This window comes from Stenella coeruleoalba, assembly GCF_951394435.1.
Source record: "Stenella coeruleoalba genome assembly, chromosome: 2".
NCBI lineage: Eukaryota > Metazoa > Chordata > Mammalia > Artiodactyla > Delphinidae > Stenella > Stenella coeruleoalba.
The window spans coordinates 144,790,124-144,812,341 of record NC_137147.1 but is presented as its reverse complement, the minus strand read 5'-3'; the positions used below and the strand labels follow the sequence as shown (position 1 = coordinate 144,812,341).

Genomic DNA, 22,218 nt, shown 5'->3' with positions numbered 1-22,218 from the left:
TAATTGTTATATCTTCTTCTTGGATCGATCCCTTGATCATTATGTAGTGTCCTTCTTTGTCTCTTGCAGTAGTCTTTATGTTAAAGTCTATTTAGTCTGATATGAGAATTGTTACTCCAGCTTTCTTTTGATTTCCATTTGCATGGAATATCTTTTTCCATCCCCTCACTTTCAGTCTGTATGTGTCCCTGGTTCTGAAGTGGGTCTCTTGTAGACAGCATATATATGGGTCTTATTTTTGTATCCATTCAGCCAGTCTGTGTCTTTTGGTGGGAGCATTTAATCCATTTACCTTTAAGGTAACTATTGATATGTATGTTCCTATTACCATTTTCTTAATTGTTTTGTTTTGGGTTTGTTACTGTAGGTCTTTTCCTTCTGTTGTGTTTCCTGCCTAGAGAAGTTTCTTTAGCATTTGTTGTAAAGCTGGTTTGGTAGTGCTGAATTCTCTTAACTTTGCTTGTCTGTAAAGTTTTGATTTCTCCATCCAATCTGAATGAGATCCTTGCTGGGTAGAGTAATCTTGGTTGTAGGTTTTTGCCTTTCATCACTTTAAATATGTCCTGCCACTCCCTTCTGGCTTGCAGCGTTCCTGCTGAAAGATCAGCTGTTAACCTTATGGGGGTTCTCTTATATGTTATTTGTTGCTTTTCCCTTGCTGCTTTTAATATTTTTTTCTTTGTATTTAATTTTTGACAGTTTGATTAATATGGCGTGTTTCTCCTTGGATTTACCCTGTATGGGACTCTCTGCACTTCCTGGACTTGATTGGCCATTTCCTTTCCCATATTAGGGAAGTTTTCAACTATAATCTCTTCAGATATTTTCTCTATCCCTTTCTTTCTCTCTTCTTCTTCTGGCACCCCTATAATTCGAATGTTGGTGCGTTTACTGTTGTCCCAGAGGTCTCTGAGACTGTCCTCAATTCTTTTCATTCTTTCTTCTTTGTTCTGCTCTGCAGTAGTTATTTCCACTATTTTATCTTCCAGGGCACTTATCCTTTCTTCTGCCTCCGTTATCCTGCTATTGATTCCTTCTAGAGAATTTTTAATCTCATTTATTGTGTTGTTCATCATTGTTTGTTTCATCTTTAGTTCTTCTAGGTCCTTGTTAAATGTTTCTTGTATTTTCTCCATTCTATTTCCAAGATTTTGGATCATCTTTACTATCATTACTGTGAATTCTTTTTCAGGTCAACTGCCTGTTTCCTCTTCATTTGTTAGGTCTGGTGGGTTTTTATCTTGCTCCTTCATCTGCTGTGTGTTTCTCTATCTTCTCAGTTTGCTTAACTTACCATGTTTGGGGTCTCCTTTTCGCAGGCTGCAGGTTCATAGTTCTTGTTGTTTTTGGTGTCTGCCCCCTGTGGGTAAGGTTGTTTTAGTGGGTTTTGTAAGCTTCCTGGTGGAGGGAACTGGTGCCTGTGTTCTGGTGGATGAGGCTGGATCTAGTCTTTCTGGTAGGCAGGACCACATCTGGTGGTGTGTTTTGGGGTGTCTGTGAACTTAGTATGATTTTAGGCAGCCTCTCTGCTAATGGGTGGGATTGTGTTCCTGTCTTGCTAGTTGTTTAGCATGGGGTGTCCAGCACTGGATCTTACTGGTCGTTGAGTGGAGCTGCGTCTTAGTTTTGAGATGGAGATCTCTGGGTGAGCTCTCACCTATTGATATTACGTGGGGCCAGGAGGTCTTTGGTGGTCCAGTGTCCTGAACCTGGCTCTCCCACCTCAGAGGCTCAGGCCTGACACCTGGCCAGAGCACCAAGACCCTGTCAGCCTCGTGGCTTCAAGGAAGGACTTGTCTCAGCTTCTGGGAGTGCTATCAGCGACAGCCCTAAGCTGTCACCTCCTTCAGAGTCCTCCTCAGCTGTACAGAGCCTCTCGCATTTTGTTTGCTTTAGTTCCTTTATACTTGGTATGTTTGTGTCATGCTCCTGGGGTATTCACATCACTGAAATACCCTTTGTTCATTTACCTGCTGGAAAATCAGCTGGATCCTGGAAGGTTAAGGCTTCTTGAAGTTACAGAAGGTGGACTAGCTAAGGAGTTGGAAGACCTGTGTTCTTGTCATGGTTCTTTGATTAACTTTTTATGACTTTGGACAATCCTTTTTACATCTCTGGGCTTTAGTATACATATACATATATGTATACATATACATATATAAGTGGAACCTTGATTTGAGGTTTTAAAAATTGCGTATTCTAGACACATGTAGTTTATAACATCAAATGTAACACTTTAAAGAATTTCTTGAGGGTATCTCTACTATACAGGGGGTGGACTGGGGGCTGTTGGAAATTCAAAGACACATAAGACATGATCCTAGCTCAAATGAATGTTCTATTTAAGATAGTACCCAAACACATACAGAGCTAAGTAATGAAAGATTAAGTAACCATTCAGGTCAGTTAAATAGCAAACTATAAGATGTGATGTAATTAGTTGTTGGAGGAATGGGATAGCACAGCATTTCCCAACATCTTCTTAGATCTTCAGTTTTGCAAGATGGTAATAGGTTTTCCTCGACAAATAGGTTCCTAGGTCAGTTGCATTTAGAATAGGTCAAATAAAATTAAACAGTTTACTAAAGACCTCAGAATCATAATCTCCATAATGAATACACATCTGCGTAATCTTTGGTTTCCCAGACTTTATTGTCCAAGAGGCCCTTCATTTTCTTTGAAGATTATGGACTATTCACTAATGGAATGGAATGCAATCTGGGAAGTTGTATTAACGATGTACATTAGGAGTTTAAAGTGGGCAGAGGGGCTTCCCTGGTGGCGCAGTGGTTGAGAGTCCGCCTGCTGATGCAGGGGACCCGGGTTCGTGCCCCGGTCCGGGAAGATCCCACATGCCACGGAGCGGCTGGGCCCGTGAGCCATGGCCGCTGAGCCTGCGCGTCCGGAGCCTGTGCTCCGCAACGGGAGAGGCCACAACAGTGAGAGGCCCGCGTAACCACAAAAAAAAAAAAAAAAAAAAAAAAGCGGGCAGAGGTGGCTTCAAGCTGGATGGCCAGGGAAATACATGGAAAAAGCCTATGGTTGAGTTGTCAAGCCAAGTGACTGGAAGGACAAAGGACCCCTAACCCTTTCTTCAAAGTCTCTCAGGCTTAGTCGTCCTTCTTGGAAGTACTCCTTTGACAGAATTAACCCCTCTCAAGTCCCAAATCCCCTGGGGGTATTGGGGGAAACTCACTTCCTACCACCCCTCACTCCAGTGCCTTTCTATTTTTGTACCAGTTATATCCAATAGCAACAAGCTGATTTCCAGCTTCATACTTTGCCAATGTGCTATTGTGAGGGACTCCTGGCACCAAAATAGAGCTTGGCTACTGCTTATGCACAGTGAGCCAGGATTGAACTGAGGCTGGCCCAAGGACTGGCTGTACTGAGTCACCCGGGGCTGCCCCTCCCCAGGGCTACTGATGTAGAATCTTCCAGAGGGGCCCAGGAATCTGTACTTTTAGCCTGACCCAAGGCCAGGGATTTAGCAGTTGAACTTGGACGCCTGTCTCTGGTTGGGCCCACTGAGCCTATATGTTCACCTTACATTAGATTCCATTAGACCCTTTGGCTCCAGAGATGCCCTGGGGAGGGCTTGGGAGACCCCAGTGCTATAGACTACAGCCTCATAGCAGTGAAGAACAACAGAGTTCCTAGTTGTTAAAGCTCTAATTCCATGTAGCTTCCCTCAAACAAGTACATCCCAAGTCTTGATAGAATTAGAGAGCAGTTATTGAATTGAGTCACTCATTTGCAAATGTAGTTACAGGAATGCATGATCATATTAGAGCGATCCAGGGAGGGAAGAATGAGACTTGCAGTGGGTAGGTTGGGAGGGGCCTCTCCTCTTCATTTGGTTTATTCTGTTGTGTGTCTGCTCTTCCCTCTAGTGCCTTCTCTGTCATGAGTTTCTTGCCTAAAACCTGTGAGGAATTATTCGTTACAACGAGACGAGAGGTTGACCACTTCTGATTAAAGGCTAAAACACTTGAAATCCATTGGATGAAAAGACATTTATGTTTCAATCATATTTTTAATCACAGATTTTTTTAAATTTTTTTTTTTTAAGGGCAGCAGACTCTGTAACTGAGATACAAAATATTAGAAATAAGCTTTGGTTGTTAGGAGTAATAATTCAAGGAGGAGTCTCTAGACTCACTGATCTGTTATTCCATATATGAAACAAGAAAGTACTTTAAAAGCCCAATACCAGAACCCAAGTTCTGACCTAATTTAAAATGTTAACATGCAACTTATCCTATTAACAGACGACTAAGATGGAGCATTCTCTTCCGGTTTCTTCTCTTTTATTTGTCCAGGGGGCTTCTTTCTCTCTCCAGGGAGAGAGGGTATTATTGGCATAATTTTACAGGGCAACTGGCTGCTTCTTTTTGCATCCCTTGGTGTGGTGTCTCAGCTTTGCAGTTTTAGCGGGAAACTGGCTTTTGATGTGTAGCAAAATAACCAATTTTAATATAAAATACTGAATGCTGGGTATTAAATTCTTTGACAGTAGGCAAAATAGTGTGTCACTGAGCATTGGTTTTCAAGGCCTGAAATAAAGTGGCTTAACTTGCCAAGAGAAGCCTTAGAGACAGATCAGCTCTTGAAGAAGACAGGCCACATGAATGGTTATAAGTGGAGGTGCCTGGTACTGTAGTGTCTTATGAAGGGGTCTGTGGAAGTCTTGTGTGCAGCTGGAATCCTTTGCTTCTGAAGGATGGTCTGTGCCAGAGTTTGGTCCTGATGCTGGCATTTTCCTTTTCACTCCTCCCTCCCCTTCAAGGAGCTGAGGTAGATGCTTGAATAGCAGGTGAGCTGGCAGAAAGTAGGGGAGTTTAGAAATCACAGTTGCTGTTGTATCAGGACCAGTCCCAGTTCCCTTCAAAAAACAAAGAGAAAAAGAACCTCTGTCACAGTTATGCATAGTAAGGACAAGAGAAAGTTGGGAGGTGGCTGGGTTTCCAGGCTTCATATTCATAGTCAAAGGTGTGTAGTTGGATGATTGTCGGTCTATGGTTTCTGATTTAATCATGGCTCCCCTCTCCCCCACCCCCCTCATTTCCTTCTTGCTGTTTCTTCCCTGTCCTGGTTGTAAAAGGATTTGGACTCCCTGTCAAGCTCTCCCACACAGTTAATTGTGTGTTGCGGCTCCAGTGCTGCTCAAGTGGCCCCAGTTGCATCTGTAGCTGGACCCCAACTCACCTTTCTAATGTTATTTTCTACTGTCTCCTGCAGAATCTCTGCTCTGGCCAGGCAGCTTCCCAGCAGACCTCTCAGGGTGTCTTTGGAGCCCTCAGCCTTCAGCTCTGAATCCGAAAAGACCCCTGGCCTGGAACCCTTTTCTCCCAACTAACCACTCTCTTCCCTTCGAATCCAGATCCTACTCTCAGATGGCGAGGAGACAGGAAACTGGCATCGCTCAGGGGCACTGGAATATTATGAGCACAGCTGAGTTAGCAGGCAGATTCAGAAGTTGATGGTATCTCAAAATCACCATCTTTATAGAAGAAAGACTTATTATTCCTTAGTTAACTTGGGAACAAGTTCAATATGTATATAAATATTCAACTTACACCCCCAGGATGTGAAGTTGGGTGTTCAGCTTTTTTTTCCCCACCTAACATTATATTGTGAGCATTCTCATGTATCCTTATATAGTCCTCCTAACATTTTTTTTTAAAGATCAAATCTTGCCTCTGTGTTTTGTGTGTGGTCTGAGGATTCCCTTCCTTTGGAATTGCCTGGGGTACTTGCCAAACCTGGTGGTCTGTGGGCCCTGCAGTAGGTGGAGAGTGGAATCGGGATGGGCTGGGGTAGAGCGGGAATCCCTGGTGTGATTCCGAGGCTCAGGTAGGTAAGAGAACCCCTGCTTCAAACCCACCCGTGTGTGCCTCTGTCTGCCCCGGAGTCTGGTGTGCGGTGTGAGGGGTCAGTGTGGCTGCTTAGCCGTCTGGCCAGGTCAGGGTCAGATGGGGCGAGTAAGAGCTGAGGAGAATCTGGGTTCCTGGGGAGGGGAGGAGTCTACACAGCCCTGATGACCGGTCCAGGGCCTGACCAGGGCTGAGCGAGGGAGCCTCCCTGCTGTCTCCAGCCAACCCTTGGACCCTTTCATAGGTTTGTGGGCTTCAAGAATACTTTCTAGCCCTTGACTCCGTCTGGTTTTACTTTTTAACTGTACATGTCAGAGCCATTTCTGAAGTCCCCGAATCTCTTTGTCTAACCTCTCCAAGGCAGGTGACCTGCAACTTTACACCAGGTGGTTGTTTGAAGTGACCCCTGGTCTGGAGATGCATGCATGTGTGACATCACTGTGTGAGCGGATGGGAAAGAACCCTTTCTCAAAGGAATCAAACTTGGTTTTTCTCCCTTCATGGGCTCTCACGCATTGTTTGGCTTTTTCATTCGCCTGAAGGCGAGTTCAGGGCCCTGGGACTGGTTGCTTTCTCAGAAAACAGAAGTGTTCCAACTGCAGAGATGGTGTGAGGCCTAAATCCCCCGCTTCCACCAGCCCGGGGGCCTCTCTGGTGCCCATGGAGATGGGCTTTCTTGACTCTCTTGAGTTCTGTTCCTGGAACGTTTCTAGAGCCTGTTGTAGGCTGAGTGTAGGATGATGACAAGGCCTGCAGAACACAGAGGGAGAAGGACAAGTCTGCGGGGACTTGGGAGGCCTGGGTGGATGGGACCAGATGGGTGTAAGGACCAGCATCCCCCCCGGGTCTTGATTTTCATCCGTGTCTGGCTGATGTGATTTCCTCGTACACTGTGAGATTCTTAGCAGCGAATACCTAGTCCATGAAGTTAGAGATGAATTAGACATAAAGGAGGGAAAAACCTAGCTAACCTGGAAACAAGGAGAAAATTGGGTAGTTTAAAAAAAAAAAAAAAAGTCTTCCCTGGTGGCGCAGTGGTTGAGAGTCCGCCTGCCGATGCAGGGGACGCGGGTTCGTGCCCCGGTCCGGGAAGATCCCACATGCCGCGGAGCGGCTGGGCCCGTGAGCCATGGCCGCTGAGCCTGCGCGCCCGGAGCCTGTGCTCCGCAACGGGAGAGGCCACAACAGTGAGAGGCCTGCGTACCGCAAAAAAAAAAAAAAAAAAAAAAAAAAAAAAAGGTTGTAAAATATACATAACATTTAAATGTACAGTTCAGCGGCAGCAAGTACGTTCACGTAGTCACACAACCATCACTGCTATCCATCTCCAGAACTTTTTCATCAAACTGGAACTCCGTACCCATTAAACAGTAACTCCTTCTCCGCCCCTCCCCTTAGCCCCTGGCAACCACCATTCTACTTCCTGTTTCTACGGATCTACGTACCTCGTAAGTAGAATTATAAAATGTTTGTCCTTTTGTGTCTGGCTTGTGTATTTTAAGCTCCCATTTTTCTATGTTGATATTTTCAGTAAGTCCTGTCAGTAGAGGAGAATGGTCTTGATTTGTCTCTCCTGTAGAGACTGTCTCCCCGCCCGTCCCCCCCGGCTTTTCCTTGTTGTCCAGAGTGGCAAGGCCAGTGTACCGCTTCAGCTAATCCTCTGCGTGGAATGAGCCGACAGCTGGGGGCTCTCAAAGTTTGCTTCCAGCTGTTCTCAGGCTTCAGCGTTTTCTCTAGAATGTTGAACTAGGGTTGCAAGGTATAATACAGGCTGCCAAGTTGAATTTCTGTCTCAGATAAACAGTGAATAATTTTATTAGTAGTCTGTCATGAATGTTGCACGGGACATACTTGTATTAAGGAATTATTTGTGGTTTCCCTGCAATTCACATTTAACCAAGTATCCTGTATTTTTGTTAGCCAAATCTGGGCAACCCAGTGGTGAACATAAAGTGGTTCTTGGGTAAAAGGCCAGATAGTTGGGTAGGAAGATCTCAGGAGATGGGCCGATTTGATGGGAGGGCAGAGGTGATTTGGTATTGGCAACTTACTTTTGATAGAATATTAGAAACTTGAATCCTCAAAGTAGGATTTTTATAGTAATAGCATAGGCTGCTGTCTATTCTGTCTGTAGGTAGAGAGGCAGAAAGTACCTGTTGCTGATCAAAATACGACCTCTGCATGGCAGGTGCCAAAAGTAGGGGCTCTTATCTGTGTTGTTTATTATTCCTGTACAGGTGTTAGGATACCTGGCAGTTTGCAGGGATCCAGGGAGAGTGTGTCTGAGGGATTCTCCAGGGCCTGCTGCATGCCTGTCCTGGGCTGTGGTTTCCCTTGCTGACGGATGGAGCCAGCTGTGGAGAGGTGGTTTTATATAGTGTGAAAAATGGAAACTTGACTCTAGGTTCCCCTCTTGCCCCTTCCTGTTTTCACAGTCAACTGTCCTCAGGTTGCTTCTCTTTGGCGGTACTTGGAGTCCGCCTTCTATGTAAGAATTCAACAAAAATGCCACTGATGCTGACTGCTCTAAGTCAGGCTGGCTCTGAATCCTTCTTTCTCCGTGTTTTCTGTGTGGCTGTTTGCACTTATCCCCTCTCTCTGGGATTTAGATTCCTGGGGCTGGTTTGCTTTCTCGCCGGCATTTTGGAGGACAGAAAATAATAGTTTTCAGGGTGTACAAACAGCCCGTCCTGAGCTGCTGGTGGGTAGGTGGAGAAAATCAGTGTTTGGTGCTATTCTCCACGGGGCCAGGCCCTCCCACAGGTGTGATCATAGGCCTCATGGGCGAGCTGAGGGGGCTGCCTGCTGAAGAGGCCTCCTGAGACTTCCAGGACATGGGGTACGTGATAACTTTGTTCACGGCAAAGGCATATGCGCTTTATTTTGGGGTTTTGAAACCCTAGTAATTTGTGGCTCATTTTCGCCTTTTTATTTCCTGAGGGGCTACGCCACAGTCGATGGCTCTACTGTGATTGTAGTCCGGATGTTTCCTTTCCACTGATGTCAGTTTATAGAGCAGTCTTCAAGCAAATGTTGGTGCCCAAGGGAGGCCTCTGGGATCCCAAGAGTGGGCTTCAACTGCTGCCCTCACACATGGGGGAGACCAGGCCTTGACATTTTCTTTTTTTTTTTAAATGCTTCTACTTTTAAATGTTTTATTTTATTTGTTTATTTTTGGCTGTGTTGGGTCTTCGTTGCTGTGCGTGGGCTTTTCTCTCGTTTTGGCGAGTGAGGGCTACTCTTCGTTGCAGTGCGCAGGTTTCTCATTGTGGTGGCTTGTCTTGTTGCAGAGCACGGGCTCTAGGTGCGCGGGCTTCAGTAGTTGCGGCGCGCAGGCTCAGTAGTTTGGTGCACGGGCTTTGTTGTTCCGCGGCATGTGGGATCTTCCCGGACCAGGGCTCGAACCCGTGTCCCCTGCACTGGCAGGCGGATTCTTAACCAGTGTGCCACCAGGGAAGTCCTGCGTTGACATTTTCATGTGCTGTACTTGCAGCTTCTAGGCTTATTGGCGGAGTGTGGTTAGCTGGGGTTATAGTGGCACCTGGAGGGGGTGCTTGTCTCCTGCAGGGCTGCTGGTTCTCTGGCCAGGAGGCTGGGTGGGAACTTGGGGACCCCAGGTGGGGATACCTTCATGGGGTGTGGGATCATTTTTAGGTTTGGTGGTTAGGGTTGGGGCCCCTGGCATCTCAGGGCAAGTGCTTCAAATGCTGGGTGCTGTATCTGGCCCACTGGCTCCTCCTGGCTCACTTCCGTGGGACCTCATCTTGACTGGGAGGGCAGGGCTTGGGCAGGAAAGGGGTTTTGTTCTGAGCATTTAAGTCCAGGTCTTTAGTTTAGCTCAGACTCTGGAAGGCTGGCTTCCTTTATTTCAGCCCTTCAGAGAAAGAATGACCCGGGGTAGCCTAGTAAGGACTGAACTCCTTGGGATAAAGGTTTGAAGAGATGCTTCCAGAGCATTCTTCCCAAGGCCCTGGCTTCCTCTGACCATGTGGGATGGGGGGGGGGGGTGCTTGGGAAAGAGAAGAGAGAAACTCTAGCATCTTGTCTTCTCTCCTTCCACCCCCACGCCCCCCTTAGATTCACTGCCCGCTTCTGTTCTTCCAGAGGGGCTGACAGAATCAAACATGCTGGGGAAATATTTGATACCAAAACGGTGTGTGAGCAGTTATGTCTGTTATTAAGCACAAAGAATCGATCGAAGGAGGGAGGAAAAGAACTGGTTTTAAAGAAAACAGTCTTATTTACTATTCTTTTTGGAGGGTCTCTCACGGGCAAAGGACTATGGCACCTGCTCAGAGAAATATGGAAGCAGTGAGACCTTGACTCTGCCTTCAGGAGTTTGTGATGAGAGGGGGACACACAGTCACTGCCATTTGTAGATCACGAGAGTGGTACCCAACAGGGAGTGGAAGCGATGGGGGGCTGGGGGAGCTTAGAAGGGTTCCTGGGGGTGCAGCCTCAGCTGAGCCTTGGAAGTTCTGGAAGGCGTTGGAAAGCAGATGGGAGGGCATCCTGGATGGGAGGGATGGAAGGAACTAAGGAATAGCACAAAGGTTGTTAAAAGGCTGGAACTGGGCTTCCCTGGTGGCGCAGTGGTTGGGAGTCCGCCTGCCGATGCAGGGGACACGGGTTCGTGCCCCGGTCCGGGAAGATCGCACATGCCGCGGAGCAGCTGGGCCCGTGAGCCATGGCCGCTGAGCCTGCGCGTCTGGAGCCTGTGCTCCCCAACAGGAGAGGCCGCAACAGTGAGAGGCCCGCGTACAGCCAAAAAAAAAAAAAAAAGGCTGGAGCTGTAAACTGATGGGGTGTGATTATTTTTCTTTTCACCACTAGCGTAGTGTCAAGTTAGATGTCAGTTGGCAAACTTTAGGAAAGAATAACCTATACCTCTTGCCTCTGCTCCTCAACTTCCGCAGCTACCACTGAGCAGAACACTGTTCTGGAAGACCTCCGCCAGCCCTCTGGGGGCCAATTCTCACATCCTGTGCCACCCTTCGTATTTTGCTGTTTATTCTCCTTCTGTCTTAACACCCTCTCTCCCTTTCCTCTCTGGACACCGCCTTTTCCTTCTGGGCCATCACTCCTGTTTCCTATGTGTATCTCCGTCCCTGGGCTTCTATCCTCCCAGCTCAGTCCCTTCCCCCCACCTGCTCCCCGTGCCGAGGGCTTGATCTCTCACCCAATCCAGTGTCCTGGCTGGCTTTCTGCTCTTTGGCAAGCTCCCTTATCTGTGCCAGTGCAGCCAGCCCAGCTCCTGGAGGGGTAGGATTCTGCAGTTGTGAACCCCTGAAAGCCCCCAAACTGAAGATCATTCCACAGACATGTACTAAGCATCCTCTGGGTGCCAGGTGCAGGGAGACAGTAACCACCTAGGGTCGTCCGGTCAATACCTGCTTCCCCTCCAGTCTTTTGTTTACAAGGGCTTCATTTCTTAAAGGCTCTGAGTGAGATTTAAATATGTAAGAAGGCTGAAACCTGACTTGTCTTTATCTATAACTTCAAACTACTTATGTCCCCGAGTCTCATGCTTCCGAGCCATTTGACAAGAGGTGAAGAGCATCTCATCAGATTTCTAGAGTGGTGGTGGCAGCAGTGGTGTCAGCCACACGGGAGTGGCTCTGCTGTGGGGGGATCCTCCCCGTGGTTTAGAAGCAGGGTCTTGTGTGTCCCCTGGGTCTGCGTCTCGCACAGGCGACTTTGAATCTGACACCCCTGTCACACAGCCAGTGCCTGGAAACCCTGAAACTATTCCTGGTATTCATAATTCACATCAGGTCGGCTTAGGTGGTATTTATAGCACTCCCCGAGACAAGTCATTGCTAGAGGCGGGGGTAGAGACACTTATCAGGTGCAGTGGCTGGGGGGGGGGTGGTGCTGAGTGCATGCTTTTTCAGGCTAATTTTAGATTCCCAGTGGTTGGGGATGGGTACGAGGGTTTATCACATAGCATGTTTTCAGAGGCTCTGATCTCCCTGGGAGACTGGAAGTACAGACACGTATGGCCATTTCTGTCCCTGGGGCTTGGCATTGCCCCAGGGTACTTACTGTCTGGAACAGGGTCTCACTGCCCAGGTTCTCCCTAGCTCTGTCCCCTTCTGCTGCCCTCTGGCAGGAAAGAAAGGCATACAGGGCTCCTTGGCCTCCTAGCATTAGGCTATGGGATGGGGCTTCAGACAGGACAGGATTTGACAATAGGACATCATGCTTACGAACTCAGTTTTAAAACCTGTGGGTGTTTGACAGGCTACTTAGGTTGCCCATGCGCTGTCTACCCTTAGTAAAGGGGGGTCACGTTGGGGTTTCCAGGGGACTTTTTTTTTTTTTTTGCTGTACACGGGCCTCTCACTGTTGTGGCCTCTCCCGTTGCGGAGCACAGACTCCGGACGCGCAGGCTCAGCGGCCATGGCTCACGGGCCCAGCCCCTCCGCGGCATGTGGGATCTTCCCGGACCGGGGCACGAACCCGCGTCCCCTGCATCGGCAGGCGGACTCTCAACCACTGCGCCACTAGGGAAGCCCCTCCAGGGGACTTTTGAGCTGCAAATTCTTTAAGGCAGGGGTGGATCACTGTGCAGGGGAGCTGGGCCCCATCTTACTCGGGGGTCCAGCCTTACTGGTAGACTAGCCTTTCCAAACGACCCGCTTCCTTGGGAGAGTTGGCCCTAACCAGGGAGGGATCCCGCTGGACTGAGGGTTAGGGGATCTGGAGGGGCAGGAAGCTGGCTGGTGTGTGTTGGCCCTTTTGCCATCTTTAGCTGGTAAGGCCACGACAAGCTTGAGGGACTCGACAAAGGGAAGGTGTGTGGGAACAGGCAAAGGTAAATGCTTGACTGCACCTTTTGTGGGGGCCAGTTACCAGGTGGAGGAGCCCTGGGTGGGTTGCAGGGAGGGTGGCCAAGTCCCACTGGGCCCCCTTCTCTGCTCGCCTTTAGCACGTCTCTCATTTGTCACCTCGTGCTCTATCCACCCAGGACGGAGTCCCTGTTGTTCTGTGCTTTCACGTGGCCTGTCATGACTTGGGCTGCCTGTCCTGGTGTAAAGAGCCGTTGTGGGGAGGTATGTTTGCCAGACGACTGGTAACATGTTTCCTCAGATGTTGGTGACGAGACAGGTCAGACCCGCCGCTCCTCCCCGGCAGTTGTTGGGCCTTAGCTTCTGTTTCTTGGCCTTTGGAAACCTCACAGGAGGCAACAATGGGGTCTTTATTCCCGACAGCTCCCGGACCAGCTCTGTTGTGACTCTGCTGGCATCACTGCTGGGCGAGGGCTCCCGTGGGGACGGCGATGGGGGACAAAGCTTGCTCTTGTGCCCGGGCCTCCTTCCCCTTTCTCTCCGCGCTTCCCCTCATTCCTTAAGATGGGAATTAGAACTGGCACGTTTGCAGTCCCTGTCACCTTGGGGCCCTGGGTCCTTCTGTGATTCTGATTTCTCCTGAGCTGGGCCTAATGAGAAATGGCACACGGATTCATTGTCAATAAAGAGCCGTGTCTGGCTGGTCCTGGGTCGTCTGTACCATTCCTGGAGCGTCTCACAAACCTCCAGGTCGGGGAGGGGTTCCACACGATGAAGAAAGGTGAGTTTGATGCAGGGTCAAGGGGTCCTGTCTCATGCCTGGACCTACTCAGCCAGGCGGGTTCTTACTGCCCCCCTCACCCACTTCAACTTCCTAGTGACAAGTGGACCTGAGCGGGGGCCGTGGTAGTGAAACCCCCATCCCAGGGGTCAGCTCGTTCACATGGCACAGGTGCTACGTTTGGAAACCAGTGGGTCTGGTTTAAAAAAAAAAAAAAAAAAAGTTAAAATGGAGATCAATTGATCAGTTCTTTCTACCGTTCCACGGCAGACACACAGATAGGATGACAAATAGGAATGTACTTCATTCAAAAAGGGGAAGTATTTTATAAATCAGTAACTGTACACCTGTACACTATTCCTCAAGCCTGGAATATCTGGTGAGGTTAATTTTTGGCAGAGGGACGTTTATTCGAGTTCAGGCGGGGGGGGGTGTGCGCGCATGTGTGGATGTGTATGAGTGAATGTGCACGCATATGCCGGACAAGTAGACTGTGAACTGTTTTGCAGGTTGGCAGGAGGACCGCGATCCGACTCATATTTGTGGTTTGGGCCCTTGAGTATGGAGACCTGTCACTGAGTGTGGGTTGAGTCTCAGTAGATGTCCTGGGTGGGCTCAGTTCTCCCTTGTCCTCCCTCTGATCCTGTCCTAGCTGTGTGTCCTCCTGACCATAGTTGGCCTGGGTCCATTGAGCTGTTTCCCTCCTAAGCTTTGGAATGAGCCAGGAGGCGACTGCTTTGTTACTCATTGGCGTTTTTTTTCCTGCCTGAGGGGAGTTTCCCTCGAACGATCAATTTTCATGAAACACTTTAAAAATAGGAAATTACTAGAAAGCCAGCAGGTGACCCATGTTTGTTCTTCTGGTGTGACCCAGGGCCTCAGGTCATTGGGTTTTGAGCAGAGCTGTGGCCTCACGTGCCTGCCCACATGCTGTAACTGTCGGGGAATGTGTCTTAGTCCATTTGGGCTGCTCTAACAATACCACAGACTGGGTGGCTTATAAACAACAGAAATTTGTGTCACTGCTCTGGAGGCTGGGCAGTGTAAGATCAAGGCGCCAACAGATTCAGTGTCCGGTGAGAGCCGCTTCTTGGTTCATAGACAGATGGCTGTCTTCTTGCTGAGTCCTCATATGGTAGAAGGAGCTAGGGAGCTCTCTGGGGCCCCTTTTATAAGGGCGCTAATCCCATTCACAAGGGCTCCATCTTCACGAACTAACCACCTCCCAAATGCCCTACCTCCTGATACTGTCACACTGGGGGTTAGGATTAGAACATATGGATTTTGGGGAGGGACACAAACATTCAGTCTGGGACTTCCCTGGTGGTGCAGTGGTTAAGAATCCGCCTTTCAGTGCAGGGGACACAGGTTCAATCCCTGGTCCGGGAAGATCCCACATGCCATGGAGCAACTAAGCCTGTGGCACCACAACTACTTGAGCCTGCGCTCTGGAGCCTGCGAGCCACAACTACTGAAGCCCACGTGCTCTAGGGCCTGTGCTCTGCAACAAGAGAAGCCACTGCAATGAGAAGCCTGTGCATCGTAGCAAAGAGTAGTCCCCACTCACCACAACTAGGGAGAAGTCCGAGCGCAGCAATGAGGACCCAACGCAGCCAAAAAAAAAAAAAAAAAATTCAGTCTGTGCAGGCGGTGATTCCTGTCACCTGTTTCCATCTAAAGTCACTAATTTTAGGAGCCAGTCTTGCATTTCTGGAACTACGAGGAGGGAGAATATTGTAACAGGTAGCAGTGTGTCCTGGTGGGTTTGAGCCTCAGGAAGGCTTAGACGCATTCACACGGCACCTGGACAACGTGCCAGGTGTGTGTAGAGGGGGGCTGGTGTTGCATGCCCATAGCACGCCGTCTGAGGAAGGCCGGGTATAGGATGCTGGGCCTTGTGACAGAACAGTCTTTAGTTGGCTCTTTTAAGAAAAAAGAAATCCCATGTTTATTTCAGATGTTATCTTGATGAAGTTTCGTTGAAATAGAACAGAGAAGTACACAAATCATAAATGTACAACTTGATGAATTTTCATAAACTGAGCACACCTGTGTAACCTGCATCCAGATCTGGAAAGAATGGAGCCAGAATCCCAGGTGCCCCTGAGGGTGACTTCACCTCCTCCTTGTGGTCACTATGCCGACTTGACTTTTCCTGTCTTTGAACTTTCTATAAACGGAATCTGCAAGTGTGTCCTTGGTTTCTGGTTGCTCTTGTTCAGCGTGATGGTTGTGAGATGCTTCCACGCTGTCATGTGAGTTGCAGGCCTGTCATTCCCAGTGTTGTCTAGTATTTATTCCTATTATTCATAGTGTCTATCCTTCTGTTCACGGACGTTTCGGTAGTTGCGAGATTCTGGCTCTTACAAACAAGCCGATGTGAATATTCTTATACGTGCATTTTGACACGGATGGATTTCTTCTGAGGAGTGAGAGTTCAGTGTGGTTTTGATTTACGTTTCCCAGGGCGTTCCATCATGGGGTAAATTGTGCCTGGGAGTCCACTGTGGGTCAAGCTCTGCAGCAGTCCTGGACCGACGGCTGGGGGCAAGAGGGAGAGCCGAGGGGTGGGAGGTAGTTACTTTGGATGAGTCTCTGGAGAGGTGACATTTAAGCTAAGGCTTGAGGGATGAAAGTTTGCCAGCCAGGTGAGCCACCTGGGCCAGGATCCTCCAGGCAGAGGGAAGAACACAAGCAAAAGCTCCGAGGGAGATGACTGCTGGCTCAAGAATGGCCTGGTCAGCACAGAGAAGTCCAGATGTTAGCTAGACCGTATCCAAGGTGATGAGGTAATGGCCTGGGACACTCTTTGTAGGAGGAGGGCTGGGTTTTTGGTTTCACAGAAGCCCCCAGGAGAGGGATGGGTGGCATGCATCAGCTGTCCACAGCTGGCCCTTGGCCTCATTCTGAAAGGCCCGTGGGCAGTCCAGTTAAGGGAAGCCATGGAGTTGGCTGGTTACTCCATGAGTTGTTAGGGCCGTCTGTTTTGGAAACCAGCACTACCTGTTGGGTTCCTGGTGTTGAGCCAGTGACTCATCTTCCTGGACCCTCATGGTTCAGATTCCCAGCCTGGGAGTTTGCCAGGCATGGATGATAGAGGTATCACGTGTCGGGGATGCTGGGGAAGTCTGCTTAGCCACAGGGGACTTCTCTCTGTTTTGGGGAGAAGAGTGGGGTACTGCCGTAGGCTGAATAATGAGAGAGCCAGCCGCAGGAAATGGCCCTGAGCTGTGGGTGTGGCTCTCGCCAGCTGGTGCAAGGCCTCCTGTCCAGGTCCAGGATGATCAAATATGAAGCCAGCTTGGTACGAGGCCCTGGTGGGAATGGGGACCACATGGAGGCTGCAGGCTGGACAGCCTCCCCTGCTGATTGCTCTTTCCCTGTTGCATTGCCTTGTGTCCCATCTTTAATTAAAATGCCCTTGTTAGGAAATCTAGCTCTGGTGAAAAGCTATCCTGACCGCAGAGCAGCCCCCCACACAAGGAGGAGATTGTGGAAGGAGACACGCAACAGCTTCAGACTCCCAAGAATTCCCTTTGTGTGTTGTTCAGTTCGGCTGATGGCTGCGACTACAAGAGCCCCGTGGTTCATTGCAGTATTTGTTCCCCTTCAGAACCAGGGGTGCTCTTGCCTTCCCCCCAGCCCCACGGCTCTGGTAACCCTTTTTTGAGCTTGTATTAATATTTTTCTAGTGTTTCTTTCCACCCTCCAATATTGTTACTGAGTATAGAAGATAAAAGTCCCTTCTGCATTTAATAATCTACTTAAAACTGTCCTTCTTGTGGAAGGAGGCTAAAGCCACCCACCGACATCCCCTTTTTCTGACCGCCTCCTCTGGTGGCGGAGGAGTTGTGAGGTGCTCTCTGGTGCTCCCCCCGGATCCCCCCCTTCCACCCTTCCTTTCTTTAAAAAAAAAAAAAAAAATCAAATTTCAGTTGTGTGTCTTGGATATGGGTGCTGAGAACCAGGGTGATCAATTTACAGGTCCTGTGAGTCATAGCGGTCCCCCTCCTGACTGGGGGGTGGGGGGCTCTCATGGGTTTTCCCTGCCGCTGGGCCCCGCTGCCTCCATCCTCCTCCAGCACCCAATCCTTCTCTCTGTGGGCGTTCAATGCTTAGTTGCTCAAGGAAAGGTGCCTTCCACTTTCCTAATGGTTTTTTCTTTAGTTTTCATACACACCTTTGTTTCTTTGATAGTACTTTCCTTGTAAATGTGAAAATATATAGAAAGTAAGGTTTGATTCATGGGGAGTTTAGTCACCAGGAAGGTACTTTTTTTTTTTTTTTAAGAAGATGTTGGGGGTAGGAGTTTATTAATTATTTATTTTTGGCTGTGTTGGGTCTTCGTTTCTGTGCAAGGGCTTTCTCTAGTTGTGGCGAGCGGGGGCCACTCTTTGTCGAGGTGCACGGGCCTCTCACTGTCGCGGCCTCTCTTGTTGCGGAGCACAGGCTCCAGACGCGCACGCTCAGTAGTTGTGGCTCACGGGCCCAGTTGCTCCGCGGCATGTGGGATCCTCCCAGACCAGGGCTCAAACCCGTGTTCCCTGCATCGGCAGGCAGATTCCCAACCACTGCACCACCAGGGAAGCCCCGGAAGGTACTTTTTATCCTTGTTACTTTTTGGTAATGTGATTTGACTGTATTTTCAGAGTTGTCTATATTTGACTATATTTTAAGTTACACCTGGCTTGGAAGATGTAATTAGCTTCAAGTGTTCTTTAGTCTACCTGGGAACCCAGATACTTTATTTGCAATTAAATAATTAGAAATTTGATGTTTTGGAGGACCACTTGTATTCTTCTTAGCAGCCAAATATCAAGCATTCTTGGAAGCTCTGATGAAATGCTCATTTTAAATGCAAATTCTTTGCACAGTTAGAAAGAAAATGAAATGTTCTGGCTTCCAGCGCTTACTCTGCATTTTTGCCATTCCTTCTGGTGGCCGAGGGGAGGGCTCATGACTAAATCCTTCAGCATCTTTATTATGATTTTGGATTTGTATTTGCTGAGGGGAAGCCTTGCCCCGAGACATTAACCCTCTGTTGCCATCTGTAGAGTTTTCACTAGTTTTTGTTTTTCCTCTTAAATGATATTTGGATTTCTTCTCGTTTGTTTTATGGGTGATAGATGTACTGGGAAACTTGTGGTGAGTGTTGGTTTGTTGGTTTTTTGAGGCAAATGAAATGTGTCAAAACCCTTCAGCTTTTTAGCCGGGGTGTGTGCTATTGCTTTTTAGTGTTAGAAGTTCCATGTCTCCTCTTTTCACTTCTGGGTGTCTTCTCCCACTTTTCCCATTAATCCAACTACTGTGTCCCAGCTTGGGATCTGGAGAATCCTTGGCTTTGAGCACAAAGGAATTTCTAAGGAGCATGATTGGACAAGTGGTTCACTCTTTTGCTCTCTTTGAGAGAGAGAGAGATGATGAGCTCATGGAGGCAGTTTAAGATGTTCATCCTCTCCCCTCAGTCAGACAAGTTATATTTGTTTTCCCGAAAGTGAGAATTTTACTTGTAAAACAACCCCTGTGTTCTGTGGTTTTAGATACCATTGGATTGTGAATGGAGGGGCTCAGCCTCTTGGCTAAGCTGGTCTCTTTCATGGGAGTTGTGTATACAGCTGGAGCCACTAGAGATGGTCTTGGGAATAGGAAGGTGGTCACATGTTTTCTCTCTTCACAAAACAATGACTTAATACTGAGTCTGCCCCTTAAGCTGGGGTGGTGGGCTGGTTGATGGTTGCCAAGTATTATGAAAATGCAAAAAAAACTTTTAAATCATTGAATGCAGTTGCAGCCATGCTTTTAATTTTATGATAAAACTTTTTTCTTCCCTTTTGTGCTTAGGCATTTTTGCAAAGCAGAATATAAAACTCAAAATGAAGCTTATATGTCTGTCCTTAGTTTACTGACTGCATACAATGGTTTTATTTATTTAAAAACATTTTTTTAATTTTTAAATTTATTTTTGGCTGTGTTGGGTCTTTGTTGCTGCGTGTGGGCTTTCTCTAGTTGTGGGGAACGGAGGCTACTCTTCGTTGTGGTGCGCGGGCTTCTCATTACGGTGGCTTCTCTTGTTGCAGAGCGCGGGGTCTAGGTGCGCGGGCTTCAGTAGTTGTGGTGCGTGGGCTCAGTAGTTGTGGCTCACGGGTTCTAGAGCACAGGCTCAGTAGTTGTGGTGCACGGGCCTGAGAGGAGCCTGGTGGGAAATGCCCCTGATCAAGCGTGTTAGGGTGAGAGACAGTAGCTGTGGGCTTGGCGAGCTGCCATGCTGGAAGGCTACTGAGTCCAGTGTTGAGGTTGCAAAGTCTCTGAAACAGGCCAAACTTTTTGTTTAGTGACAATGAGCCAGAAACCCAGAAATTCAGTGCTATGTCCAGACCAAGCAGTCCACTGGGGAAGAAGCAGGACTCATGACTTCGCCCTAGTATTATTCTTCTGTATTTTAGGTACGTGTGCTCAACCTTGGCACCGTTCACAGTTTGGTTGGGTGATTCTTTGTGTGGGGGCTGTCCTGTGCATTATAGGGTTTTTAGTCCCATCCCTGGCCTCTACCCACTAGAGAGTGGTAGCACCACCCCCTCCCGCTTAAATTGTGGCAGCCAAAAGTGTCTCCAGATACCCCCAGATGTCCCCCTGAGGGGGTAAAATTGCTCCCTGTGGAGGACCATTGCTTTAGATGTATATGATGGTCCTTGGAATTCATAGATACAACTTTCACATTGCCATGGCCCCTTTCCCCTTTTGCTTTGAAATGTGAAATACACAGCTGAAGTGTTTTCTCCAGCTCTGACAGTAGATAACACTGGCTCCAAGGCCATTTACAGGAAAGGTGTCAGCATGGTTCTGAAATGAACTGCATTGTGTTTGGGATGACACGTTTCCCTTGAGTAGATTTGATCTGGTTTTCATTGTAAATTTTTTTAAAAATTTATTTTAATTTAGGCTGCGTTGGGTCTTCGTTGCTGTGGGCGGGCTTTTCTCTGGTTGCGGTGAACGGGGGCTACTCTTTGTTGTAGTGCGCAGGCTTCTCATTGTGGTGGCTTCTCTTGTGGAGCACGGGCTCTAGGCACGCGGGCTTCAGTAGTTGTGGCACGGGGGCTCAGTAGTTGTGGCTCGTGGACTCTAGAGCACAGGCTCAGTAGCTCAGTAGTTGTGGCGCAGGGGCTTCGTTGCTCCGCAGCATGTGGGATCTTCCCGGACCAGGGCTCGAACCCGTGTCCCCTGCATCGGCAGGGGGATTCTTAACCACTGTGCCACCAGAGAAGCCCTCGTTTTAGATTTTGAACGGCAATGACTTGTCTTCACTAAGCAGCTTGTACTTTAAATTTTAGCCAATAGGTGTCGATGGGGACAACATGTCCTATGAGTGGGCGAGAAGTCAAAGTATGCCAAAGGCCAAGGAGGTTTTGGCCATCTGAAACCCATGAAAAATCAGGCTTCCGTTTTGTGAACCTTGGGGTAAGCTCAGAAGAGAACACTCACCAACTTAATTAAACCTGCCTGAATACAGAGCAGATGTATGGGCAGATTTTACAGTGGACCATGACCTTCTGAGTTAAGGATTGGCTTTGGGTGGCTATGAATCATTGGATGCAAAGGGATGAAGAGCCCCAGACCGAGAGGCTGGAGACCTGGGATCTGTACTTGGGGCTGCCCAGACTCTCTTCATCAGGTCATCAGATATTCGGGCAGCAGTGTCCTCCTCATCTGCAAGAGGAAGGGCAGAGCCACGATTGGTGCTTCCTAGTGCAGGGTGGTGAACTTAGCCTGGGTCTATGAAACCCCAGGATAAACCTAAGACGCTTACTGGAGCCTTCATTTTACTCGGGAATTTGGAAGACGAGGTATCTTCGCATGCACATACTGAATAAGTGGAAAATCTGTGTGGTAAGAATTGAAGCTAGGATATAGAACTTGAACGAAACGGACACAATCTCATGCTTGCTGGGAATGGCTTCCCAGTGTTGGTGGCCCACCCTCTTCTGTCTGGTGGAATTCTGCCAGGAGAGTTTGATAAGCCATGGGCCCAGGAATCTCCACGGTTCCTTCTACATCTAAAATTTCTGGTTGGAATAAAAAAGATAGAACTTTGGTGTAGAATCTTGGGTAAGTTCATACTAATCACCAGAGAGGTCCTTGGGAAGAAAAGACAATAATAATAAAGGTGTTCTAGCCTTTAAGAATTCAGGTACTTCACATTTTCCTTCCTTCCTTTTTTGCTTTAAATGGGAAAGCTTTGGCTTCCATTCTGGAGTGTGAGCCTGTAACCCAAACTGTGAAAAGGATGGGTCTGGTGCTGTTGTGGGACCCTCAGAGTTTAACATTTAAGGGTTTAATTAATCTAAGAAATATGCCAGAGAAGATAGCGTGCTGTTTGAATTTCTTTGAAATGCCTCTACCTGAATGGTGAGAAGGGAGTTGGCCTGTGGGCTCTAAGTAGAAATTAAAACTACTGACCTCCCCTCTCACAGCTGGGATTGACTTAGCTGGGTTAAGTTGAACATCACTCAGTTCATTCAGCTTTTGTTGCTGAAATTATTTAATGTTATACGGAAGTTGTTTTTTTGTGTTGATGTTCATGACAGTCCTTTAAAAATGAACGTCAGAGGCAGGACCCACGTCCCCATGCTGTCTGTTTTCTGGAAAGGAAAAAGGCCACTGCAGGGCAGACAAGCAGGAGAACACCTATGAACAAAGCAGTTCTTGAGAAAAGCTTTGGCTCCTGTAACCCTTTGTCAACATTACCTTATGCGAGGCCCCTTTACTCTATGAC

At 48.2% G+C, this 22,218-nt stretch overlaps 1 protein-coding gene across 3 annotated transcripts in view; it reads left to right on the top strand.

The window, feature by feature from the left end:
- The window catches only part of TLN2 (talin 2), a 450,537-nt gene that overhangs the window by 53,856 nt on the left and 374,463 nt on the right, over window positions 1–22,218 (top strand). Inside the window, exon 1 of one of the 3 annotated variants that reach the window (XM_079912032.1) lies at window positions 7,309–7,324. The exons of the other annotated variants lie outside the window; for them this stretch is intronic. The gene's annotated coding sequence lies outside the window, so the exon portion shown is untranslated. Of the gene's footprint in view, window positions 1–7,308; window positions 7,325–22,218 lie in introns of those variants that run through there. 3 annotated transcript variants of the gene reach the window in all.